Source organism: Aethalodelphis obliquidens, unplaced genomic scaffold (assembly GCF_003676395.1).
Source record: "Aethalodelphis obliquidens isolate GAN/ISIS:26980383/991018 unplaced genomic scaffold, ASM367639v1 scaffold13, whole genome shotgun sequence".
Classification (NCBI taxonomy): domain Eukaryota; kingdom Metazoa; phylum Chordata; class Mammalia; order Artiodactyla; family Delphinidae; genus Aethalodelphis; species Aethalodelphis obliquidens.
This window is the reverse complement of record NW_020837957.1, coordinates 30,483,475-30,509,969: the sequence shown is the minus strand read 5'-3', so window position 1 is coordinate 30,509,969 and position 26,495 is coordinate 30,483,475. Positions and strand designations below refer to the sequence as shown.

Genomic DNA, 26,495 nt, shown 5'->3' with positions numbered 1-26,495 from the left:
TACTAAATTGTCTAAGTGGACTTTTATCCTGTTACCTAAGAGCAACTTAAAACCCTACCCAGGGTACTTTGAGAGTGGTTTCTCTTCTGACCTCCTCCCATAAGACTGCTGTTGCCTCACACTGATTCCAACTGCATTATTTTCCAATAAACATGGTACTTATCTGACTCTGTATCTGGTTTGACACTATCAGGTAGCCAAAAAATCTAAATGCAGTGACGTGTTTCTTTGAACCATTTCACAGGCCAGAGAGGTGATGATGCACAAAACACATCTGATGTGGCTTCAGGTGACCTCAAGTTTAACATTTATTACAAACGTCATGTTTAAATACAGGCTTAAGTCCTGTCAAATACCTAAGCTTGGCCCATAGACTTGGTAATAAAGAACTGTTCTGGGGCAATGTTCCTGAGGCCAGACTTAAGCGAATGGGGTTATAGAAGCTCAGATCCAGGTGGCTCAGGAAAGTTGAACTTCCCCCAGCTTTACAAAACAGGGTCAAGCAGCCCCAGCTCGTAGACCCCCTAATCCCAGAACTACTCATTCTATAACCTATTAACAATTTTAAGCCTGGTGATGCCCTCAAGGCTTCTTGGAATGATGGCTCTGACCTTTCTAACTTGTGGAGCTGACCAATGTGAAGATTACCATCCTTCCTACATGGATCAAGTGCAGAGTTTTGCTCTTTATTATTTTAAAGGAAAACCTTTTTTTTTTTTTTTTTTTGTGGTACGCGGGCCTCTCACTGTTGTGGCCTCTCCCGTTGCGGAGCACAGGCTCTGGACGCTCAGGCTCAGCAGCCATGGCTCACGGGCCCAGCCGCTCTGCAGCATGTGGGATCTTCCCGGACCGGGGCACGAACCCGTGTCCCCTGCAATGGCAGGCAGACTCTCAACCACTGCGCCACCAGGGAAACCCAAAGGAAAACCTTTTGTTCAATCTTTGCTATGGTTCGAATACATTAATGCCATCAAAAACAACTTCACTTCTTGCTTTTTAAGTTGCAAGCCTAGTATTCGTGGGCAAATGGGTTCTACTCACAGAAATTCCACTAAAATTATATATTCTCTACTACCTTGTAGAAAAAAATTATCCAGGAACAATATCAGATTGCTGTTTTCATTGGTCATGCATCCTCTTAAAGCTTTTTCTGGATTAAACCCATGAACTTACACCTCATCCTAATGACCCTTCACTGCTCAGTGCCAAGGCATGACACCCCTGGCCAGAACTGAGGAACATGATATGAAATGCATCATAAAGCAAGGTCACTAGGTTTGACTGTACTACACTACCAGGAATGTGGTTGAGAAGGCCGGCCACTGCAAAGGCAGCATTTTCTGGATGCAAATCCAAAGGAGACATTTGTTTCACCTCCTAGAATCAGGACTAGATGGGCTTCTCCAATGTGGTTTCTCTTCTGGACACCTTGAAGCTTGTTCTGGATTGTTTGCCTCTTTTCCTTGGCTGCTGGGAAGCTGACAGCCAGAACTTCCAGGAAGAAGAGAACAGTACTTCAAAGTACACGCGCCCTCATACCTCCATCGTATTTTCCTTTGACTTATTTTTCTTTTTCATCCTAAGTTTATTTTATCTTGTCATATGTATGCATCTTTGCAAGCCTTCCCTAATCTTTTTTTGGAACAAGGTGGGGTATAAATAAAAGTAAAGATATTATAGTCAGTGTGTATGCCTAATCCCCCTACTCTAGAGAGAGAGCCCTGGTAAGCAAGGGCTGTGCATTGCCCCACTTTAAAATCCCTACAGTGTCCAGTGCTGTGCTTTTACTGCTAAAAAAATATTGGGGGGAATTAAATGGCAGAATATGTACTTTTTGATAGCACTATGTTACCTGAACTATGAAATACACAGTATACTAATGATTTTATCTTTTATCCTCAAAACAAGTTCACATGAGTGTGAAAGGATGCACGTACAAGAGTATTAACTATAGCATTAGTTATCAGAAGCAACCTTAAGGTGCAGTGCTAGGGAAATGCTTAAATATACTGGTACAGGCACACTATCCCAAGTTACACAGACACTGAAATGAACAAGAGGATACAGAAGAAATGTCCATCACATACTACCACGTAGGAAAAAAGTAGGCTGCGAAATGATAAATTTGTCATAAATACATAGCTTGGCACGCTCTGGCATTTGTACAGAAAGAAGGTCTGAAGAGCTATACCCCCCAAACTGCTAACTGGTTGAGGTTGGGGGTGAAGCCACGAGAGGTGGGAGCTGGGGGAAGGGGAAGAAGTGAACTTTCATTCTCTTGAACACTGACTGTCTGTAACGTTTCTTATAATATGCAAGTGTCACTTCTGTAATTTAAAAATAAAAAACACTGAAGGAAACATTTAGAGACTTGAGGCTATAATGCATTCTCAAATCCTCAAAATGCCTAATGTCTTAAGGGTTTGTTCCGAGAGACTCAACTGGGATACTCCAAACATGCTGCCTTTGCTCCAAGCAGCCAGGCCTCCCCTTCCCGCAACTTGGCCTTCCTCCCTATCGACTTTATCTTGTCCTGGATTTCTGCACAAAGCGTGTAAGAAATTGATGTGTTCAGTAACACTCATACACGTTGTTAAAATATGAAAAGGCAAAGAATCTTTCTCCGTCGGAACATAGCTATAGAATTTATAAGCCCTTAAAACAGCATATAACAAATTATAAAGCATTTAAATTCATAATTGGCTCAATATTTTTACATGTATTAGAGCAAAACATGTTAATTGAGAAAGACTAGTTTGGGGAATTATATCCCTAAAATGAAACACTTTGTAAAGGGCGGTTTTTCATTTGTTCTAAATTTTTTTATCAAATGAAAATTCCTCCTTCCTCCTCTTCCACTAAATAAACACGTGCCAAACAAAGAGAAGTTTTCTGTGCCTTCAAAATGTACTTTTTAAAGGTTTTTTTTAAAGCCTATTTGAAGAAAGCTAATTAAATTAACTTGACCAAGATAGTTTCTCCATGTCCCCAAAATTTTAAAGTTAAATCAAAACCGATGTATAAATCTACCAATGTATTAGTTATTTCTAAAGCGGCCATGTCACAGTGGACACCAACACAGCCCAGGCCGGGATCCAACGTGGGCTCCAAGCCTGGGCTCCAAGCCTGGGCTCCATGGGAACAGTCAGGTGGAGACTATACGTCTGGAGCTCAGAGATGATGTCAGAGAAACCAGGATTGAAAGCATCAGATAGACAGCAGACAGCGGAGGAGCAGCGAAGTCAGACACTGGAAATATATCAACTAAGAAAATCAGACAAGGCAGGGATGGGTCAAAGGAAGGATCCAACTAGGTCAGAATGTGGATGATAAAAGCAAGCAGTAACCAAGCAACCCGGGTGATCTCTGATACCTGTGTACGTTTTCCTCCCGGCTTTGTTGTATTTGTCCACTGGTGAGGGTGGTAGGTATTGGAGTCAGATGTTAATTATTATAAAAAGGAAATCAAAGGCCTACAGATAGACTCTGACCTTGATAAACATCCAGGGCACAGCTAGTGGAATTAGCTCAAGGATGCTGGATGCTGTCTCACCTATTTCTCCAAGAAGCTTTTTTGGCAATCCCAAAGACTATGAATGATGATTCCAGTTTGACTGTAGATCTTGAAATAGATGTCTAAAGAAGTCTTGATAAACCCTTTTATAAAATGTAATGAGAATACTTTTCCAATTCACTGTGAGGCAAGCAGCCAACTTCCTAAGGAGTTTGATCAGCAAATGGGGTTTTGAAACAACACATCCATCCGCTTCTTCTGCAAGAACTTCTCAAAGCTGGAAGAGGAGACGTGTGCTGCCTACCCACCCACTCTGCACTGTGACGCCCTTTGCTCCCTACCCAGCTGATCAAAGTGGCCTAAATCTACCAGCCAATTAGTTCTGGATCCATTTGTCTTCTTATTTAACCTACAGAGAAAAATCTACTGCTCTAAAGATACTACTTTCAAATCCAAGCTTACTCCTTCCACGCCTCCTTTTCCCTCAAAACCAACTGTTTTGCTTTGAAGTGGACAGAACTGGTAGGAAGTTCTATTTTTGCACCTGCCCATCCAGCTGCCTTTCACTAACGTGAGTCCTTCACCCTCCAGACACCAGATGAGCTCCCACACTTGCCCCTGTCCCCACCGACAGGGGTCCAGGGATCTCCCAACCACTCTAAGTGCCCCCCACTTCCTCCAGCGTCTCCAACCCCAAGACCCAGGCTGCTCCACTGCAACCTGTTTTACCATCCAGCAGACAAATGGTTTCCAAAGAGTGGACTGTGACCCATTAATAGTTGATGAGTTTCTCAGAACACAGAACAGAAACAGAAATAGAGTAGAAATAGAAATGAAAATAGAAACAATGCACAGTAAGGGTACATATTGTTTCATGAAACCTGTTTCAGATACACATACACTTACTTGTGCCCTGAGTCAATGTGAAAATTGTACTGTGCTGTCATCCAGAAATGCCTGAAACAAGTCTTTCTCCATCTAGTCAGACCTCCCCCTTGCTACTGGGCCTGCTGCTCAGAGACTCCTTTCCCCGTGCCGGCTCAAGCTCTGAACAGACTGCCAGCTGTCTTCTTCATCGGCTGTTTGCACAAACCTTGGCCTTTTAGAGTGACTCACAAGCCCCTTCTCATGTAGCCACAGGACTGCCCTCTCCTTGAACAGACCAATGTTCTGAGCAAACACACACACGCACGCACGCGTGCGCGCGCACGCACACACACACACACACACACACACCCCTTTGCTATCCTTAGCCCTCTTTTCAGGATCTGCTCACAGCACCTCCAACTGTCTCACTATGAATAACAAACCCAGAGCAGCAGGACTCCATTTCTTTGCTACCTTTCATCTCCAACGAGAAAAAACATCACCAAAGTTACTCTTGAAACACCTTAGATTTTCTTACAAAATTAACTTCACTTTCCTGATGTAATGCGTTCCCTGATGTAATACATCCAGTGCCTGATACCAACGCCAGGGGAAAGGAGCTCATCCCTAAAGCCTGTCTTCCATCCTTGAGAACAGATGGCTACTTCACCGCCATGTTGCTCTCTCTTCTTCCTCTCACAAGGCAAATGGAAGGAGAGAAGGCACAACGAGGTGATTGTAGGAGCATGGGGGCATCCTTTCCTCTCTCAAGGACAAGGGCGAAAGCTGTTCAGCACAGCTCCATCCCCAGTCCTGCCCTCCCGCGTCCAATCGCCCACAATTCTCACCCAGACAATTCATGCATTATCTTCCTCTACAGAAAAACTCGTTTTCTGTATCTTCCTGTAGACCGTTCAGTTTACTTTTCTCAGTCAAACTGAGTATCCCACTTTTTAATCTTCCAAGAGATAACAAAGCTAAATGAGTCCTTAATCTGCAGGATGTGGGACATTAGTTCGACAAGAAGGGAGTGGGGAGACAATGAGGTCTGAAGGTCTCTTATGAAGCAAACTGCTCAGTTTCCTCTCTTACACGGAAGGCCAGCTTTGAGGGAGGAACATAAACGTGGGGCATCGGTTAGAGCACCAAGGGAGAGAGTGAACAGGTCTGAGAACTGCAGGACAGCTGTGCTAGGCTCTGAAGGGCGAGAAACACTCTCAAAGGGAAAGGGAAAAAGGGCAAGTCACATCTAGGGCACATTCTAGAATTCTCCTCACAGCCCCACCACTCCCTCTCTGCGACCCGGCCCTTTCCCCATTTCCCAGTCAGGAATCCAGGGCTCCTTTAGCACCTCTCTGGTCACCTGGTTATTGGGAGGACAGGCCCTCCAGCCCCACCCAAGTCGCTTCTTCCTCCTTCCCCACTCCTAGCTGGGAAAGTTCTTAACCAATCTAGCACTGAGTTAAATTTCTGATGGCTCCCTGCTCCAGAGGCCTCTCTTTACCTTGCTAATCAAATGAATCTCTCTCCGATGGAGATTTCAGAAAAATGAAGGAAACGGTAGGCCAACTCTTGCATCCATACCCTAGGGTCTATGTAGAAGGCTCCCTTCTTTGGAATTTACTATAAAGTTTCAGCCCCTTGACCACTGCCATTCCTAGGCACCTCGAAGTATACAGCTTGAGTCGCAAAAAGCCATTCTTCTTTCCAACAAGGTAAAGAAGGATTAGAGTGAAAGGAACAGGAACAGAAAGCTAATAGTGTAAAAAAGCATGACTGACTGAGCAGCTGGGTGTGAGGCATCCACCCTAGATAGGTAAAACTCACGCAAGATCACACAGTAAGGATTCAAACTCTGGAGGGAGGTAATGTGACAAAAGGGAGCTGCAGGGGTAGGGAAAAAAAGGCATCCTGAAAATATATTATCCTCAGGATCACCTAATGGCAGAGGAAGGAGGATGGCAAATAAACTAAAATCCATGGTTCCTCAAGCCAATCTTTCAAATTTTCTAGTGTTGCAGGAGTCCACTTTTCTAACTTAGTTTCACCCATACAATTTAAGGACAAGATAAACAAGGGAAAAATTCTCTACTTCACATATAGCACACTTAAAAGGGGACTGGCATTAATTCTACCATATTACCTTAACTGGCTACACAAAGATGAAACTGCATTCCAAACTATACCCTGTGCTCACACAGCAGTATCTCACTTAAAATACACAATCTAAGATCCATTTTTCTCAACTCCGTTTATGAATGGCTAAAGATTTTACTAAAGTGACAGTTTTTTTTCCTACTACACATCAACTCCTAACATCCACACAGACTCTTCCAACTTGTCCCCAAATTGTAATCAGATTCATTTAAACATTATCAAATATCACTCTTTAAGAATAATTTTATAATTTCATATAAAAATGTGCACCACATTCACACTCAGATGTGTACAACTAAGAAAATACTGGCCAGCAACAGTGAACCTTTAATGAACTTAGACAACTCAAAGCGCTTTCACGGAGGGCGACAGGAAAATGCTAGCATTATGGATCCCATTTCATGGCTGGGTAAACCGAGGTACTTAGTTCAATAAACTTGCTCGGGTATACAGTGGTAGAGATGGAAGCAGAAACCAATTTCTCCCTCTGACTCTGCGCCCAGTCCCTCTCCCACTAGACTCTTCAGCACTCGGTAGCTAAAAATGGGACCCACTTGAGAACTGCAAGCGTAAATAAAAGCTTCTTGTTTTATTTAGTAGTGGGGAGGTGTAAGAGGGGGAGACTTACCCACTTGATGCACCTGATCCTGTACCGGCCTCTAACAAGAAAGCTTTCCCTGGATTCCCAAAGCACCCATCCCTTTGAGCTGAGACCCGGGAGGCACCCCCAGGCAGCCCCATCAGTCCGAATCACACAGCCCGGGAAACGCGAGTGGAACGCTGGGCGTCTGGGCAGCGCTGGGGCCGCGGGCCTCGGGGACACCATCTGCGCCCAGAGCTGCGCCGGAGCCCGCCGGGCTAGGAGGATGCTGAGCCGGCAGCACACACCTGCTGGAGCCCTCCGCGGAGCCCCGGGCCGCCTCCCGCGCCGGGGACGCCCACCCAGCCTCCAGGCGCCGGAGCCCTCGGCCGCGCTAGGCCGGGGGCGGGAAGCCGCGGCGCCCCTGCCAGCGGGCTGCGCTCGGCGGCGCAGAAGAGCCACGGGGCAAAGCGAGCCCGCCCTCCTCCCGAGCCCTCTCCAAACGGCGTCACCTGTGCCGGGTCCCGGGGCGACTCGCGCGCGGGCAGTGGTGCGCCGGGCCGGGAGAGGGCGGCGAGTGGTTACAGTCGCCTGGTCATCCGGCCCGGCCCGAGGGCTGGCGCCGGCCAGAGCCGCCCCGCGAGATGCTCTTTGGGAGCCAGGGGAGCCAGGGGAGCCAGGGGAGCCGCGGGCTCCGAGCCGCAGAGAGGAACAGCCGCGGAGGATACTGCTACCGCCGCGGCCGCCGCGCCCGCCTGGACTGCAGGCTCGGGTTACCGCAGAGCGGCTCCTTAAAGGGGCCGCGGCGCTCGGGCTCAGGCTCCCGCTCCGGCTCCAGGAGGCTCCGACCCCAGGCCAAAGTGGGCGGGGCCCGGGGCCCCGAGGCCGGCAGTAGGGCAGACCTTCGGGTGCTGGAACTTGGGTCCCGGAAAGGGCTCAAAACCGGGAACACCCGAGGCGGGCTGCGGTGGGATCCTGGAAGAGCACACCTCGCCAGGGACAGAGCGTAAGGTTCCTCGGCTTTCCAAAGCAAGTAACAAGACTAGCAAGTGGGACAATGGTCTGAGTCCGCTTCCGCTGCGGTCAGTACCTGGGCTAGCCACGTAACCAAAATTCTTTTCAGATTATGAATTTACATTTTTCCTTAGATGCCCAAATTCTGGTTAATGAAGCGCATGGTTTGATTATCAGAAAGGAGGTGAAAGGGCAATTGCTGATTTTTCCTGCTACGTCTCTCTTAGCCAAAGTCCCTCGCAGTTTTTGGTTTGGGGCTGCAGATGCGTTCCAAACTGGGTAGGGGGCGTGTGTGGAAGAGGCAAGTTCTTTCGGAGCAGCCTCCTCCGGAATCCCTGAAAAACACCACCTACACGCGGAGCCCCTCTGCTGTCAGGGTGGGGAAGTAGGATTTGGAAATTTTTGGGTGCTGGCTGAGAATTCCAAGTTGCCCAGTGCATAAAGTTTGCCGTTAAATAGTAGCTCTTCTGACCTGTTAAATACGGCCTCAAAAACTTCCGGGTGTCCTGGATCAAAAAGATAGAATTGTTCTGAATAAAACAAAATAATGAAGAAATATATTTAGGCTGTTATAATTTGCAAAAAAAAGAAATCACAAATACTTTTTTTAGAAAGAACCTCACTGAGGTTCAATTTCTTCATCTCTATAATGGGGATAATAATTCACACACATCTCTGAAGTGTCTTGGCAAATGGACTTCAGACTGACTTAGAAAAGACAAAACCTATTCCAAGCTACAGTGACAGAAAACTGCCCTGTAGTCAAGCAGGGAGGAAGATCTTGCAGGCCCCCAAGTGCATGTTCCCCTTTTTCTCCCCACGATTCTCAGAACATACCAGGGTACCAATACCCTTTGACAACAACCTGTCCCATCACAGTCGCTTCACAGTGTGCATAGTCCTTGACAACTTTGGTTTGCCCCATACCTGTCTATGCACTCACACAGGTATTTCGTAACTATCCACGGACAGGATGGTTGTAGGTGCACATCAGTGGGATCAGCCCTGCAAGTACAGATTACACACATTATCTCAGGAATCTGCATCAAGACTACCTCTTCCAGGGGCTTCCCTGGTGGCAAGGTGGTTAGGAATCCACCTGCCAATGCAGGGGACACTGGTTCGATCCCTGGTTCTCTTATTTTCTTCCCATAATATATATGTCTTACTTTTGTCTGTATTTTTATTTTTAATGAAAGTAATACAGTTAAGTGAAAATTCAAGTGGTTCTTAAAGGCTTTTAACAAAAAATATCCAGGAGTCCCATCAGTCCCCTGACCAACTTCTCCCCCACCTAGCTTCACCCCAGTTCCCCACAACCCTGCTAGGTGTTCTTCATTTCCTAAATGATAAACTTATACCAATGTTTCTTGATTTTCAGGTTTAGACATTATTTATTGACTTCTTGTCATGGTATTTGAGTATTTAGCTCTTTTATACACACCACCACCCACTTTGCCCTCACCTTTCCTTCTGACATAGCCACATCCCAACTCTCGTTCAAGTCAGCAGTTAGGGTTGTACCATCTTGACAATACAAATATAGGGTGTTGCCGAATCAAGTAAGTTACCATAATAACGCTTTTCTTGAAAATCTCCTGTTCTTTCTGGAGTTAAAAATTGCTTTATTTGTTCACTTTTAAAAAAATGTACCTAACCTGAATTTTATCCAGATGCTTCAATGTAACTATCAAATGCCCATCAATAATATCTTCTAGGGCTTCCCTGGTAGCACAGTGGTTGGGAGTCCGCCTGCCAATGCAGGGGACACGGGTTCAAGCCCTGGTCTGGGAAGATCCCACGTGCTGCGGAGCAGCTAAGCCTGTGCGCCACAACTGCTGAGCCTGTGCTCTAGAGCCTGTGTGCCACAGCTACTGAAGCCCATGTGCCTGGAGCCCGTGCTCCGCAACAAGGGAAGCCATCGCAATGAGAAGCCCGTGCACTGCAACGAAGAGTAGCCCCTGCTCACCGCAACTAGGGAAACCCCGTGCACAGCAACAAAAGACCCAACACAGCCTAAATAAATAAATAAATAAATAATAAAATAAATAAATTTATTTAAAAAATAATAATAATATCTTCTAATGCCCAAACACGTGATTTTTCATTTATTCTTTTACTTTGCTAAAGCACAGACCCCAGCAGCTTACTCAGAAGGGGTGCATAGAAGATAAATTTTTAAAGGGCTTGACTGTCTGAAAATGTCTTTATTCTATTCTCATCCTTGATTGATAATTTGGATAAACTGAAGATCATTTTCCCTTAGCATTTTAAAAGCACTGTTCCACTGTCTTTTACTTTCAGTGTTGCCACTGCAATGTCTAATACCTTTCTAGTTCCCATTCCTCTGTATCGCAATGAGAAGCCCGCGCACGGCAACGAAGAGTAGCCCCCACTCACTGCAACTAGAGAAAGCCTGCCCGCAGCAGCAAAGACCCAACGCAGCCAATAAATAAATAATAAAAAAAAAATGGCGGGGAGGGAGAGTTGATTCTCCCCACCCCAGCCATTTGGCAATGTCTAGTGATATTTTTGATGGTCACCACAGGAAAAAGGGGCATGCACTGGCATCTAGTGAGTAAAGGCCAGGGAGGCTGCTAAGCGTGTAACAATGCACAGGACAGCCTCCCACGACAAAGAATTTCCAGCCTCAAATGTCAGTCATGCCAAGGCTGAGAAATTCTGGACCAGGAGAATTACTTAACTTTATCTTCCAACCTTCTAAAGTTTCTATTTCAGACATATTTTTCTTTCCCATTCTCTGATTAGCTCTTTTGTTATGGGAACTCTCCATCAAAAAATAAACTCCTTTCTCCAGAAAAGAAATTTCATACTTCACAGAAAGATTGTGTTGGTAGTGGTACAGTCAGGGTGGAGTGCCTGAGTGCAGGCTGGCTGTATGAGGTGGGGAGGAGAACCAGTGGTCCAAGAGCTTTGTAAACAACTTTGGTCAATCCCCCTTCTTCAGGTTATTTCCTCAACCTGCCTTCCATCATACAGTGCACCTCCAAATGCTGTCTCCTCCAAGCACTTAGGTTAGCCCCTCTCCCAATTTGCCAAGTCAATTACAGTCGGCCTTCCATTCCTGTGGATGTGGAACCCGGTCATAAGGAGGGCAGACTGTACTTCACCATTTTATGTAAGGAACTTGAATATCCATGGATTGTGATATCCAAAGGAGGTCCTGGAACCAATCCCCCAAAGATACCGAGGTATAACTGCATCTCTACTCCATCCAACTTCTGGCTTCCAAAATTTACTGAGATCTCCCATCTTCTGTGTACTTTTCTCCAGTCCTCTTCTTTCTGTGGCTTATATCTTGTAAACCCCTTTGTACACTATCATTTTAGTGCTACTCTGCAAAGAATAAGTGATTTTAAAAAATTAAGTAACAGAAAGGGACCCAAAACAGAGGAAGGAGAAGAATATAATTTTTCTTAAATTTCTAACTTATTTTTTTAATTGTGCCAAAATATTTTCATAAATTAAAAAATTTTTTTACAAATTAAATAGATGTTAACAATTACTAGTTTACGTATATGTTTATAACTTTTAGATCAGTTTGTTGAATATCCTTCCAGATACTTTTCCATGCATACTTGCATATACTTTAGGATTTTTTAAATAACAAAATGAATTAAAACCATACATATTATTGTGTAATTGCTCAGACTATTCCATTCAATGGGTGCACCATAATGTATTTAACCAATCTCTTACTGTTGGACATTTATAGACCTTACTGTTGGACCAAATTTTCAGTTTTCCCAATACAGTAAAGTAGTAATGTCTGACTAGAAATTAATTCTAAGATTCAAAGCCAGTTTCAAGGTTAACGGGGAAACACTGGAGGATTCCTGCTCAGATCAAGAGGAAGAAAAACAAAAAAAGAGGAAGACAAGGGGGATGGCCACTCTCCCACTGCTAATACAGTGGTACTGGAAGTATCAGTCAAGGGTACTAGTGAAAGAGAAAAAGTAAAGACAATAACCATTGGGAAAAAAAGATTATAAAGTTAATATTTGTAGATTATGATTACATACTTGGAAAACCCAAGAAAATCAACTGAAAAATATATAAACAATAGAAAATTAAGTATGGGAGCAGGATATAAAATTAATTTGTGGAAATCTGATATATATAGATATATATGTATACATATAACTGTGTACATGTGTGTATATATACATATATAAATACACATATATATTTGTATACACACACACACACACACACACACACACACAATACCCCCTTACAAAATAAAAGAAAGAAAAGCTTCCACTTACAACTGCAGCAAAAAATATAAAGTGCCTAGGAATAAATTTAACAATACGAATAACAATATAAATATGAAAAACTTATATGAGAAAACCTTTAAAACACTCCTACAGGACCCAAAGTAGACTCGGAACAATGAAAAGATAGACCATGTTGTTAAATAGGAAAAGTCAATGTATGTCAATTCTCCCTAAATTTTAATTTTTAAATTTATTGCAATGTCAATGAAAATACTATTTTCTGGAATAGGACAAGCTGATTCTAAAGTTCATATGGAAAAATAAACAAGCAAGAATCACAGAAAAACTCTTTTGAAAAGGAAGAATAGCTTCCTATGTATTAAAAAATACTACAGAACCTCAATAATGAAATACTTTTGGATAAGCCATAGAAATACAGAGACTAATGGAATTGAATAAAAAGTCCAGAAATAGACCCAAATTAGGGGCATCTCAAACCACTGGTATAAAATAGACGTTTTAATAAATTGATAACATCTGGAAAAAATTAATTTAAATATATATCTCATATTGTATACTAGGATAAATTCCAAATGGGTCAAATATTTAAATATATACTGTGAACACACACAAATGTACTCTAAGAAAATATAGGTGAATTCTTTTCTTACCTTGGAATGGGAAGGCCTTTCTAACTGTGACTCAAAATCTAGAAGCCATAAAATATTAATAAATGTAACTAATTAAAAATCAAAAACTACTACAAGGCAAAAACTAATGACAATAACATAAGCAAAGTTGAACACAAATTACAAACTAGGGAAAAAAAATCTGGTACTCAAATCGCAGATAAAGGGCTAACCTCCTTAATGTATAAGAAGCTTCTAGAAATCAAGAAGAAAAAATTCTGCCACTCAAAAAGAAAAAAGAAAAGAAGACCTTAAAAGAAAAGTGACAGAAAAAGAAATATAAAAATGACCCTTACACATTATAAATGGCCCTCATTCATAAAGATAAGCAAATTAAAACTAACCAACCACATCTCATACACAGATGGTTATTTTACTTTCTCACTATTCTCTGACTTTGGAGCATTCACTTCCCACTACGTTCTCTTTAGATTGGAATCTACCCATTATCATTTTGAGAAAAAATGGGAAATTTATGAAGCTATGTCTTTCTTTAAGTTCTATAGCACATTTTGTTAACAGGGCAGATAGACCTTAACTGGATAACATTAGAGTGTTACTGTTTATCAACATATAAAAATACATGCTTGCTGTTTTGAAATATGAAGAACCCATATATCGTTATGATAAAAATCAGAACAAGTATGTCCCCTATCTTCATCCTATTAACAAATTAAAAAAAATAAAGTTGATAGTTAAATTATTCATAACTAGAGTTAAATACAATTTTAAAATTTAGAAATATTCCTTAGTATAAACATCTCCTACCCTAGCCCCATCCTCTGCCAAATATATTCAGTTCCAAAAGAATCAAATTTTTGTAGTGATATAATTCAACTACTTCACTAGTCATGTGTTCATATGCACTGGTCATATGAACTATCTTAAAAGTAACTAAAAAGAAAAAATTTCTTAGCCATTTCCATGACAGTATTGTTTTAATATACAAACATATTATCTCCCTTATATGTCCCAATCAAATTGATCTCCTAATGTCATCATGACTATCATTCATCTGATAGTATTACTGTAATCAACCCAAGATTTAAATCCTGTTCATCACTAACTGAAATTCCTGTTTTAGGCACTCTCTATGAGAAGTTAGATGCATCAAGAATGAGAGTTATGGGGGATTGGTTCAAGATGGTGGAGTAAAAGGACGTGCTCTCACTCCCTCTTGCAAGAGCACTGGAATCACAACTAGCTGCTGAACAATCATCGACAGGAGGACACTGGAACTCACCAAAAAAGATACCCACATCCAAAGACAAAGGAGAAGCCACAATGAGACGGTAGGAGGGGCACAATCACAGTAAAATCAAATCCCATAACTGCTGCGTGGGTGACTCACAAACTGGAGAACACTTATACCACAGAAGTCCACCACTGGAGTGAAGGTTCTGAGCCCCACGTCAGGCTTCCCAACCTGGGGGTCTGGCAATGGGAGGAGGAATTCTTAGATAATCAGACTTTGAAAGCTAGCAGGATTAGATTGCAGGACTTCAACAGGACAGGGGGAAACAGAAACTCCACTCTTGGAGGGCACACATAAAGTGATGTGCACATCCGGACCCAGGCGAAGGAGCAGTGACCCCATAGGAGACTGAACCAGACCTACCTGCTAGTGTTGGAGGGTCTACTGCAGAAGCAGAGGGTGGCTGTGTCTCACCATAAGGACAAGGATCTCATTCAGATTCGATGCAGAAATCAAAAGCTTTACAGACAGGCAAAAGCTAAGAGAATTCAGCACCACCAAAACAGCTCTACAACAAATGCTAAAGGAACTTCTCTAAGTGGGAAACACAAGAGAAGAAAAGGACCTACAAAAACAAACCCAAAACAATTAAGAAAATGGTAATAAGAACATACATATCGATAATTACCTTAAATGGGAATGGATTAAATGCTCCAACCAAAAGACACAGGCTCACTGAATGGATACAAAAACAAAACCCATATATATGCTGTTTAAAAAAGATCCACTTTAGACCTAGGGACACATACAGACTGAAAGTGAGGGGATGGAAAAAGATATTCCATGCAAATGGAAATCAAAAGAAAGCTGGAGTAGCAATACTCATATCAGATAAAATAGGCTTTAAAATAAAGAATGTTACAAGACACAAGTAAGGACACTACATAATATCAAGGGATCAATCCAAGAAGAAGGTATAACAATTATAAATATATATGCACTCAACGTAGGAGCACCTCAATACATAAGGCAACTGCTAACAGCTATAAAATAGGAAATTGACAGTGACACAATAATAGTGGAGGACTTTAAAACACCTCACTTACACCAATGGACAGATCATCCAAACATAAAATTAATAAGGAAACAGAAGCTTTAAATGACAAAATAGACCAGATAGATTTATTGATATTTATAGAACATTCCATCCAAAAACAGCAGATTACACTTTCTTCTCAAGTGCACACAAAACATTCTCCAGGATAGATCACATCTTGGGTCACAAATCAAGCCTCAGTAAATTTAAGAAAATTGAAATCATATCAAGCATCTTTTCTGACCACAATGCTATGAGATTAGAAATCAAATACAGGGAAAAAAACATAAAAAACACAAACACATGGAGGCTAAACAATACGTTACTAAATAACCAAGAGATCACTGAAGAAATCAAAGAGAAAATCAAAAAATACCTAGAGACAAATGACAATGGAAACTCGATGATCCAAAACCTATGGGATGCAGCACAAGCAGTTCTAAGAGGGAAGTTTATAGCAATACAAGCCTACCTCAAGAAACAACAAACATCTCAAATAAAGAACCTAACCTTACACCTAAAGGAACTAGAGAAAGAAGAACAAACAAAACCCAAAGTTAGTAGAAGGAAAGAAATCATAACGATCAGAGCATAACTAAATGAAATAGAAACCAAGAAGACAATAGCAAAGATCAATAAAACTAAAAGCTGGTTCTTTGAGAAGATAAACAAATTTCATAAACCATTAGCCAGACTCATCAAGAAAAAGAGGGAGAGGACTCAAATCAATAAAATTAGAAATGAAAAAGAAGTTACGACACTGCAGAAATACAAAGCATCCTAAGAGAATACGACAAGCAACTCTATACCAATAAAATGGACAACCTGGAAGAAATGGACAAATTCTTAGAAAGGTATAACCTTCCAAGACTGAACCAGGAAGAAATAGAAAATATGAACAGACCAATCACAAGTAATGAAATTGAAACTGTGATTGATTAAAAATCTTCCAACAAACAAAAGTCCAGGACCAGATGGCTTCACAGGTGAATTCTATCAAACATTTAGAGAAGAGCTATCACCCATCCTTCTCAAACTCCTCCAAAAAATTGCAGAGGAAGGAAAACTCCCAAACTCATTCTATGAGACCACCATCACCCTGATACCAAAACCAGACAAAGATACTACAAAAAAAGAAGATTGCAGACCAATATCACTGATGAATATAAATGCAAAAATCCTCAACATAATACTAGCAAACTGAATCCAACAACACATTAAAAGGTTCATACACCATGAACAAGTGGGATTTACCCCTGGGATGCAAGGATTATTCAATATACTCAAATCAATCAATGTGACACACTGTGTTAACAAATTGAAGAAGAAAAACCATATGATCATCTCAATAGATGCAGAAAAAGCTTTTGACAGAATTCAACACTCATTTATGATAAAAACTCTCCAGAAAGTGGGCATAGAGGAAACCTACCTCAACATAATGAAGGCCATATACAACAAACCCACAGCAAACATCATTCTCAATGGTGAAAAACTGAAAGCATTTCCTCTAAGATCAGGAACAAGACAAGGATGTCCACTCTCACTACTATTATTCAACATGGTTTTGGAAGTCCTAGCCATGGCAATCAGAGAAGAAAAAGAAATAAAAGGAATCCAAATTGGAAAAGAAGAAGTAAAACTGTCACTGTTTACAGATGACATGATACTATACATAGAGAATCCTGAAGATGCCACCAGAAAACTATTAGAGTGAATCAATGAATTTGGTAAAGTTGCAGGATACAAAATTAATGCACAGCAATCTCTTGCATTCTTATACACAAATGATGAAAAATCTGAAAGAGAAATTAAGGGAACACTCCCATTTACCATTGCAACAAAAAGAATAAAATACCTAGGAATAAACCTACCTAGGGAGACAAAAGACCTGTATGCAGAAAATTATAAGACACTGATGAAAGAAATTGAAGATGATACAAACAGATTTACAGTTATACCATATTCTTGGATTGGAAGAATCAACATTGTGAAAATGACTCTACTACCCAAAGCAATCTACAGATTCAATGCAATCCGTATCAAATTACCAATGGCATTTTTTAGAGAACTAGAACAAAAAATCTTAAAATTTGTATGGAGACACAAAAGAACCCGAATATCCAAAGCAGTTTTAAGGGAAAAAAATAGAGCTGGAGGAATCAGACTCCTGACTTCAGACTATACTACAAAGCTACAGGAATCAAGACAATATGGTACTGGCACAAAACAGAAACATAGATCAATAGAACAGGATAGAAAGCCCAGAGATAAACCCACACACCTATGGTCAACTAATCTATGACAAAGGATGCAAGGATATACAGTGGAGAAAATACAGTCTCTTCATAAGTGGTGCTGGAAAAACTGGACAGCTACATGTAAAAGAATGAAATTAGAACACTCCCTAACACCATACACAAAAATAAACTCAAAATGGATTTGAGACCTAAATGTAAGACCAGACACTATAAAACTCTTATAGGAAAACATGGGAAGAACACTCTTTGACATAAATCACAGCAAGATCTTTTTTGATCTACCCCCTGAGTAATGGAAATAAAAACAAAAATAAACAAATGGGACCTAATGAAACTTAAAAGCTTTTGCAAAGCAAAGGAAAGTACAAACAAGATGAAAAGACAACCCTCAGAATGGGAGAAAATATTTGCAAATGAATCAACAGAAAGAGGATTAATCTCCAAAATATGTAAACAGCTCATGCAGCTCAATATGAAAAAAACAAAAAACCCAATCCAAAAATGGGCAGAAGACCTAAATAGACATTTGTCCAAAGAAGACATACAGATGGCCAAGAGACACATGAAAACTGCTCAACATCACTAATTATTAGAGAAATGCAAATCAAAACTGCAATGAGATATCACCTCACACCAGTTAGAATGGGCATCATCAGAAAATCTACAAACAACAAATCCTGGAGAGGGTGTGGAGAAAAGGGAACCCTCTTGCACTATTGGTGGGAATGTAAATTGATACAGCCACTACGGAGAACAGTATGGAGGTTCCTTAAAAAAACTAAAAATAGGGGCTTCCCTGGTGGCGCAGTGGTTGGGAGTCTGCCTGCCGATGCAGGGGATGTGGGTTCGTGCCCCAGTCTGGGAAGATCCCACATGCCGCAGAGCGGCTGGGCCTGTGAGCCCTGGCCGCTAAGCCTGCACATCTGGAGCCTGTGTTCCGCAACAGGAGAGGCCACAACAGTGAGAGGCCCGCGTACCACAAAAAAAAAAAAACAACTAAAAATAGAATTACCATATGACCCAGCAATCCCACTACTGGGCATATACCCCGAGAAAACCATAATTCAAAAAGACACATGCACCCCAATGTTCACTGCAGCACTGTTTACAATAGCCAGGTCATGGAAGCAACCTAAATGCCCATCAACAGACAAATGGATAAAGATGTTTTGGTACATATATACAATGGAATATTACTCAGCCATAAAAAGGAACGAAATTGGGTAATTTGTAGAGTTGTGGATGGATATAGAGACTGTGACACAGAGTGAAGTAAGTCAGAAAGAGAAAAACAAATATTGTATATTAACACATATATGTAGAACCTAGAAAAATTGTACAGATGAACCGGTTTGCAGGGCAGAAATTGAGACACAAATGTACAGAAGAAATGTATGGACACCAAGGGGGGAAAGTGGCAGGGAGGGTGTTGTGTGATGAATTGGGAGATTGGGATTGACATATATACACTAATATGTATAAAATGGATAACTAATAAGGATCTGCTGTATTAAAAAATAAAATTCAAAAAAAACAGTGAAAAAAGAAGAATGAGAGTTATAATTATTGTTTATATAGAAAATGCACATACTTCATTCAGATCTCCCACTTAATCATGAGGCCTACGTTCTTTGCATTTTAGTACAAACAAAACATTTTTGCCCTCTAGCAAGTAACAATTTAAAAAAATTATCCATTTCCATCTCTTTTCGAAATACTTGTTATACTTTGCAATATACTAAGAAGTCAATCTAGTTTTAGTAAAAAAGAAATCATCCTTTGTAAATTTATTTTCCAACAGGAGACGTGTAGTTCTAGTCAGAGATTTTTATTTCATTTTATTTATTTTTAAATTAATTAATAATTTATTATTCTTGGCTGCATCGGGTCTTCGTTGCTGTGCATGGGCTTTCCCTAGTTGCGGCGAGTGGGGGCTACTCCTCGTTGTGGTGCACAGGCTTCTCACTGTGGCTTCTCTTGTTGCAGAGCACAGACTCTAGGCATGCAGGCTTCAGTAGTTGCAGCACGCAGGCTCAGCAGTTGTGGCTCACGGCTCTAGAGCTCAGGCTCAGTAGTTGTGGTGCACGGGCTTAGTTGCTCCATGGCATGTGGGATCTTCCCGGACCAGGGCTTGAACCCGTGTCCCCTGCATTGGCAGGTGGATTCTTAACCACTGTGCCACCAGGGAAGTCCCTAGTCACAGATTTTTAAATTCTCCTTGGCAGAAAATACAAGGTCAAAAATAATTATTGAAAGACTGTTACAATTAAGTGTCTTCAAACTTTGTCAAATATATTCTGTAATAAAATGTGGAGTATCCCAAAATGCTAACATAATATTTAATAGGCAAAAAGTAGGTAGGAATGAATTTTGGGGTAAAGAAAATTTTAACTATTAATTCTATTTATATGTGGCATATTAGGAACTATAATATCAATAATCAGAAGACCATCAGGATAAGGAAATTTAATTTAATCTATGAATTCTTCCTCCAGTCAAATACAAATCAAGCATTTCACAAAAATAATATATATACCAAGTCAAAATGAAATGTCAATATTTTTAGCATAGAAATTATTTCTTTTGACGTAGATATGAAATTCACTATTTCTCTAAACATGTAGAGATAGAAGGTGAGGTCTTCAGAATTTGGATGTTTGGTGATAACCAATTGGCAGAGAGAATATTATCTGCAGTGGTTGTCTATCTCTCTGCATGGCTAACATGATCCACCAATAACTGGAAGTCACCTTTGACTCCTTTCTCACTCCACAGAAGCTTTAGGATGTACATTAGAGCAACTGCCTGCAAACTAGTCTCCTTTGTTCCAGTCTTGTTCCTACATCTTCTAATCTACCTCAATTGCTGCCATCAGTAAGAAAACAATGAATATTTTCTGAACTTAGAAATAAATGAAATCACATACTCACCCAAAGTCCAGCTGACTTCTGGACAAGTACCTAATTATCAAAGCCCACCACCAATAGAAGAGGCAACATTATGGTACATCAGAGTCCAAAGCACAACTGAGAGTCTCACAGTTGTGTTCTGGGAGTTTGATCGCTGAACACACATGGATTTTAAGTTGGTTGAAGACAAAGTTCCTGTCTTCTCCACCTTTGCACCTTACACTGCACCTTGCAAGGTGGGTGCTCTCTATGTGTTCTCCCCATACCCATTTTCCCCACTTTTCTTAGCTAGCAAAGGAACTCAGTTAAGAGTTGGAAGTTCTGGGACTTCCCAGGTGGTCCAGTGGTAAAGAATCCACCTTCCAAAGCAGGGGACACAGGTTCGATCCCTGGTCGGGGAACTAAGATCCCACATGCCTCGGGGCAACTAAGCCCACGAGCCACAACTACTGAGCTCGCACGCCTCAACAAGAGACCCCGCGTGCCGCAAACTACAGAGCCCACGCGCCCTGGAGGTCGCGCGCCACAACTAGAGAGAAGGCCTCGCACGGCAGCGAAGCGCCTGCACGCCGCGTTGATAGAGCCTGTGTGCCACAGAGAAGACCCGACGCAGCCAAAAAATAATAATAATAAATAAAATAAATAAATATTTTAAAAAAAGACTCGGAAGTTCTATGGCTAGGGGAGAGTCTAAACTCACAGTCTACATTCTAGAGTGGAAAAGGGCAAAAGAACGACATGTTTTCCCTCATTTTTTATCCTGAGCAATTATCTAAAGTTAATAAAAGGGAACCAAGTGATTTAAAGAAATACTTTGCCTTTCCTTTTAGAGCTCCTACAGAGAAACTGCCCTTTGGTTTGTACAGGAAGCGCTGTACCAGATGACATTTTACAAACTATCAGGATTTGGCTTTTAACACAATTTTATGCACACAATATTCTACTAGTACAGAAAGGGAAAGTAGGCCCTCTAATATATCACAAGTGAAAGGAACTCAATTTCAATTCACTTTGTCTTAATCCAAAATATTAAATCTTTCAACAAAGAATACACATTGTAAGGGCATCACGGGAAAGTTTTAAAATTGCATAATTTTGTTGTTGTTGTTTTGTTTTGTTTTTTTTTGCGGTACGCGGGCCTCTCACTGTTGTGGTCTCTCCCGTTGCGGAGCAACAGGCTCCGGACGCGCAGACTCAGTGGCCATGGCTCACGGGCACAGCCGCTTCGCGGCATGTGGGATCTTCCCGGACCAGGGCACGAACCCGTGTCCCCCGCATCGGCAGGCGGACTCTCAACCACTGCACCACCAGGGAAGCACTAAAATTGCATAAATTTTGATTGCAAGCCAGACAAGAAATTCTTAGAAAAAAGTAACTATCACTAACAGCTAAAAACACCAACTGTCTAGATTCAGCATTTATTATACTGATTTGGAAGGGAGAGGGAACAAACAAACAAATAGAGCTAAAGTTCAAAACCATGTGTCTCAATATTTAGATGTGTTTTTTGGTAGATCTGCCCTTCTTTGGTTTGTAACGACCATTACAACAGTAAAAACCAATCATTCTTTGAAATTGGAAATCAACATAAAAATACAAAGAGTCAACTCACTGACACCCCTGTTGTGCTTCATCACCCTGGACCCAGAGTTCAGCCCTCTCTCTAGTTTTCATAGAAAATTATCTCCAAGAATTTCAAGATTTACCCCAACTTTACATACGATTAAGGAGATTCCTGAGAAGTTGAATGGTCTGCCATCAACTCTGTGTTTCTCTCTCTCTTTTTCCCTACATGACAATTGAATGGGCATCTTCTGTCTCTCAAACTCCTTGGAGTTCCACTGCTTACCTAAAGTAGTTCTTCCAAACAAATACAGCACTAATCCTAAAATAAGTCCTGTGAAAAACTTTCTTCAACTTGATTCACCTCCCTCGCTTTCATTTCTCAGTACACTCTTACACTCTCCTAGCCCCTTGACATTTTCATCTCCAAGTTTTGACAAATTCTTGAGTAACCTGATAACATATGGGCTTTTCTGCTTTAATTCTGAGCTCTAACTTTTGCAATTAACCTTTGCTCAGTTCACTTCCACCCACTCCAGGTAACAGCCTCATCCAATTTTGGACCTGATTTCAGCTTTGTCTCCACTCTGTTCTTCCTATTTCCACAATCCACCAAGGTACATCTGATATCAACTCCACTTACACAATAGCTATCTAAAGCTCTCTTTCTTGAGCTCCAGACCGACATTCCCAATATCCTACTACGTGTTCTCAGGTTCTTCAAATGCAATAAAATGTAACTCATTATTCCCCCACTCCTCCCCATACTCTTCTTTCTCACTTTTCTCAGTTTAAGGAGTCATTGTGCACCTAATCACCCAACCCAGAAACCTCAATTTTCCTAGACTCCTCCCTCTTACTTAGCCCTCTGTATCCAAGTAGACACCAAATTCTGTCAATTCTACTCCCTAAAGATCTTTCATATATTTATGTCCTCGACCCTTCCTCTTTCGCTCACCCAGTTTAGACCCACGTGCCTTCTTTAACCTCTGATGTCTCTCTGGTGTCTTCCCTCTTTGAGCCTTTACACAGAAAGTTCCAGGATAATAATTTCCTTCCCAGTGCCTAGCACCACAGGTTTCACACATGACAGACCATCAATAAGCATTCATTAATTACAGAAGAGACTTCAAATCCTCCTGATCTCACATCTTTCCTTTCCTCACCATTCATTGATTGCCTCTGTCTCTACATCCAACCTCATGCTTCTTCAGGATTCTTCTAACTTGCTGTTGATTTTCTTCTTACCCTTTTACCTCCAATCAAAGCTTTCTATTACTCTTTATAAAGAGTAATCTTTACTCTATAAAGTAATCTTTACTCTATAAAGTAATCTTTATTGCCTATCAAGTAAATGCATGGCACCAAGATCCTCCATTCTAGCTCAGACCTACCTTTCCAGTCTTATTGTTCATACCCTCCCTCTCATATTCTTTACTCAATTTAGCCAAATTCAACCACTAGTCATTCTCCCCCAAAATGCTGTGCATTTTCCTGCCTCCTTGCCTTTGCTCATGCTGCTTCCAAAACACAGGATGTCTTGCCTTCATATCTTTCTGTCAAAAGCTTTCCTAGTTTTAAGGCCCAGATCAAATGCCACTTTCTTCATAAAACTTACTGTTTCTTCCAGACAAAATTTCTCTCTTCCTCTTCTCTCCTTCTTTGAAACTAGTTTGTTACTTGCTTTGTACAAGTATTTTATTTCTCCTACTAAAGAAGCAGTATCATACAGTTTTTCAAAGCAGTGCTTTTCAGACCACCAGCAGCAGAATAACAGGAGTCTTGTTAAAAACAAAAACAAGGGCTTCCCTAGTGGCGCAGTCGTTGAGAGTCCGCCTGCCGATTCAGGGGACGTGGGTTCGTGCCCCAGTCCGGGAAAATCCCACATGCTGCAGAGCGGCTGGGCCAGTGAGCCATGGCCGCTGAGCCTGCGCGTCCGGAGCCTGTGCTCCCCAATGGGAGAGGCCACAACAGTGAGAGGCCCGCGTACAGCAAAACAAAAACAAAACAAAAACGCTACTGAATCGGACTCTTTTGAGGTAGAACTCAGAACTCTGCAGTTTGAAAACAGGCTCCCCAGTAAAGGGCACAGAGAAGTTGGAGGCCTGTGAGGTACAGAAACGGGCCTTGAAGTCAGTCCAACTGAGAGTTGCATTCCAGTTGTATCTCTGTTAAAAGATAATTTTCAGAAAAAGAAAAAATCGTGACTCTGATACAGATAGAAAAGAAAAAAAAGTTAAAGATGTTATTTAACTTGTTCAGTGAGGGAAACAGGGAGATGTTATAACCTGTTCGAAAGAGAATCTGAGAAAAGACATTTATACAGTTGTAAAATGATGCAAAGATGATAAGTGGCTACAATCAGATAATCCAGAAGGATGTGCAGTAGTTCAAAGACAACGAAAGGCAAGAGTGAGATGACCTGGAAGGTATCTTGTAGGCAATGCCAAGTTTTCTACTAAAACATGACATTTTTTTCTATGCCTCTTACTGGCTGTACAATTTTGAGTATGTTAACTTCTCTGATCCTCAGTTACTTTATCTGTAAAATGGTAATAAGATTTCATAGTTTTTGAAAAGTTTAAATGGGGACAATAATTACCTGACAGAGCTATTGTGAAAATTAAATGAGCTAATGAGTTCCAAGATCTTAGGACAGGGATGCGCACGTGATACTCGATAAATATCACACAGCGGTAGTAGTACTACTGGTACCATTACTACCAACTAGAAGTTCCTTGAGACTCATTTTTGTTTATTAGTGAATGTGGTCATTCAATCAATCAACCAATGTGTATAAAATACCTATTTATGCTATGTTTGGGTGGATTATAAGATGGTCTCCGCCCGCAAGGAGTCCAGGCCAGCAGAGGAGATGAGAAGTTAAACAAATAGTTACACAGGAGGGCTTCCCTGGTGGCGCAGTGGTTGAGAGTCCACCTGCCGATGCAGGGGACACGGGTTCGTGCCCTGGTCCAGGAAGATCCCACATGCCGCAGAGCGGCTAGGCCCATAAGCCATGGCCGCTGAGCCAGCATGTCCGGAGCCTGTGCTCCGCAACGAGAGAGGCCACGACAGTGAGAGGCCCACATAACGCAAAACAAAAACAAAAACAAAAACAAAAACAAAAACAACAACAACAAAAAAATAGTTACACAGGATACAAAAAGTAAAAATAGAGGTATGTGAGCACAATTAACAAAATGGCTAACCGTGTGTGGAATGTACAGAATGCTTCCAGAAAAGCATTATAAAGGTGAATTTGAGCTGAATTTTGAAGGGTGACCAGGAAGTCACTAAGGAAGCACAGTGTGCTAACAATTATTGTGCTAGGTCATTATGTATGTTAATCTTATTTAATTCGCACAAGAGCTGTATAATAAGAGCGCACACAAATTGAGTACTTACTTTGTGTCAGGCCCTTTTAAAAATAACCTTCATTATCCTATTTTATGAAGAAAAAAACCTGAGGCTTAGAGAAATCAAGCAACTTTCCCAAGATGATGCAGCCGGTGAGTGGCAAAGCCACAATTCATCCCAGATAACCTATTTCCAAAATGTAGGAAATATCATCTCCATTTACTAATAAGAGAATCAAAACCCAGAGAGACTATGAGAACTTCCAGGAAAAACTGATTGGCAACTGGGCTCCTGGGTATTTTTTGTTTGTTTGTTTGTTTTAATATATATATTTTTACAATTCACATTCTTTTTTTAAAAATAAATTTATTTTATTTTTTTAAATTTAGTTTTGGTTGTGTTGGGTCTTTGTTGCGTTGTGAGGGCTTCTCATTGTGGTGGCTTCTCTTGTTTTGGAGCATGGGCTCTAGGCTCATGGGCTTCAGTAGTTGCAGCACGCGGGCTTCAGTAGTTGTGGCTTGTGGGCTCTAGAGCGCAGGCTCAGTAGTTGTGGCGCAAGGGCTTAGTTGCTCCGTGGCATGTGGGATCTTCCCGGACCAGGGATCGAACCTGTGTCCCCTGCACTGGCAGGCGGATTCTTAACCACTGCACCACCAGGTAAGTCCCCTAGGTTCCTGGTTTTAAAGCCCAGGCAAGTTGGGGAGGAAGAGCACTCCAGAAAGAAGGAGAACGAGCAAAACCTTGGAGGCATGGAGGAGCGTGGCATGTCCCCAGGAACCAAAAATGTTTGAAACTCAATATGCATATATAGAAACAGCAATAGGAGATGAAGCCCCTAAAGATCACTTCAGGGATTGTGAAAAATAAATTATGCCACACTAAATATTGCAGACTCTGCTCAGGAGCAAATGAGGAAACAATGGATGACTTTAAGCAAGGGAATAAAGCAAACAAAGGTTTAGATTGGAGGCAGGGCAACGAGTTATGAAGCAGCAAAGGCTAGTATTATTGAGATCAAGAGTTTTGAAGCCAGTCACCATGCCACTTAT

The 26,495-nt window shown here is 41.4% G+C and overlaps 1 protein-coding gene across 20 annotated transcripts in view; it reads right to left on the bottom strand.

The window, feature by feature from the left end:
- TLCD4 (TLC domain containing 4) overlaps positions 1–26,495 on the bottom strand; it is a 100,758-nt gene that overhangs the window by 51,898 nt on the left and 22,365 nt on the right. For 2 of the 20 annotated variants that reach the window (XM_027114407.1, XM_027114403.1), the window contains exons 1-4: positions 13,045–14,269; positions 10,967–11,489; positions 9,060–9,137; positions 8,605–8,662 (exon numbers count right to left, since the gene is read on the bottom strand). The exons of 2 other annotated variants lie outside the window; for them this stretch is intronic. The gene's annotated coding sequence lies outside the window, so the exon portion shown is untranslated. Of the gene's footprint in view, positions 1–7,630; positions 7,751–8,604; positions 8,663–9,059; positions 9,905–10,966; positions 11,490–13,044; positions 14,270–26,495 lie in introns of those variants that run through there. 16 more of the 20 variants (XM_027114413.1, XM_027114411.1, XM_027114408.1 and 13 more) reach the window with 15 other exon arrangements.